This window comes from Halichoerus grypus, chromosome 2 (assembly GCF_964656455.1).
Source record: "Halichoerus grypus chromosome 2, mHalGry1.hap1.1, whole genome shotgun sequence".
Taxonomy (NCBI): domain Eukaryota; kingdom Metazoa; phylum Chordata; class Mammalia; order Carnivora; family Phocidae; genus Halichoerus; species Halichoerus grypus.
In genome coordinates, this window is record NC_135713.1 from 117,684,863 (window position 1) to 117,686,519 (window position 1,657).

The following is a 1,657-nucleotide window of genomic DNA, read 5'->3' on the forward strand; positions in this document are numbered from 1 at the left end:
AGAACGTATATATCTAAGATGAATGTCATTCATTCACAGTCATCTCCACGGGACTGAGACCCACGTAAGGCACAGTGAATAATTATGTTCCACCAGCACCCATGCCCATTGCCCAGGGACTGCACTAAGCTATGCCAGGAACGGAACTGAGCATTAGTCATCTTTATCCCCAAGGCCCACCACGAGGCCTGGAACACAGTAAGGGCTACATGAATTCCTCCCCATTGGAGGCTTGCCCTTGTTGGGGATGTTTTTAGCCACTTCCTTCAGAAAGGCCTTCAGGTTCTGAGCCAGCAGCTTTCGTGTAAACCTTAGTGATGACAAGTCTTCAACACTGAGGATGGGCTTTAGTTTTGGAAAGTGTGGGGCATTTGCAGCCTGGATGGTAAATAAGGTGAAGGGGAGCTGGTTAAATAATGTTGTGAACCCATTTTTGGTCAAAGGAGCTAGGAAGCCATTCAACATGCAGGCCCTGTGGAGGAAGGAGCCCCAAGGGAGATGACAAGCAGATGTGTGTAATCCCCAGAACCAGTGAGCATTCACCAGCAGTCAACAGGTTCACTGATGGGAGGTCAGGCCAGATTTGTTTCTTTAACTCTGTGGCCTGAATCTGGGGGCTTTGAAGTCACTGTAGTCGAAAATTCTAATTCTTTTATTGTAAAGAACCAATGAACAAGTTGTCATTCAGTAATATGTATGTGGTATATTTTTCAATAAAGAAAGAGATGGTGGGGGGCGGTGCCTGGCTGGCTCAGTCGGTAGAGCATGTGACTCTTGATCTGAGGGTCGTGAGTTCAAGCCCCACTGTGGGCACGGAGCCTACTTACAAAAGAAAAAGAGAGAGAGAAAGAGAGATGGTGTATGGGTTCTCAGGAAGGATGCACTGGAAAGCAGTAACAGGGTCTGCCTGTGGGGTGGTGAGTAAGGAGGCCAGGGCAGAGGTCTCATGAAAGACAGACTTTCCGACATAGCATTTTGCGTCTTTTAGATTTTACACTCTTGGCGCGCCATTGCCCGTGAAACAGCCAACAGCGACAAAGCAGGAGAAGCCGGCGGGGGCGGGGGGCGGGAAGCAGCAGCATACTTTCTCTCTACAATAAATATTTAACCTGAGTTTCCTCTAAAAAAACAAAACCAAAAAAGTAAACCATGAAAGGATTAACAAGAGGCTCATGACCCCATCACACCTGTTAGCCTGTCCCAGGGTTGTTTGCCCAGCCTGGCAAAGGAGGACATTTTACTGCCACCAACTCCAGGTTCGTGGTTGAAGAAAACATGTAGCCTTGACCTAAACCTGCACAGATCATTTGCAATAGAGATAATCAACTTTACAAAGACAAATTCTGTAACTGGATTGGGAAAGGCAGCCCTCTCTCCCCACGAGCTCCTGCCCTCCCTCCCTTCTTGGCCTCTTTACTACTCAGACACTCGCCCTTAGGGCAAGAAGGCCGGTGAGAGGGTCACATCTGGCTTGTTCCTCACCAACTCCGTGAATGGAGATAAGCAGACCATATAAGCCATGACTAAAGCCAGGCTCTGGAATCGTTTGCAACTGTTCTCAGACTCTCTGGGGTTTTCTGTTTGCCACTGCTGGTCCTGGGATGAGGTGAATTAGCTTTACCTGAAGATGGGTTAAATTCCCCAACCCCCTCACACA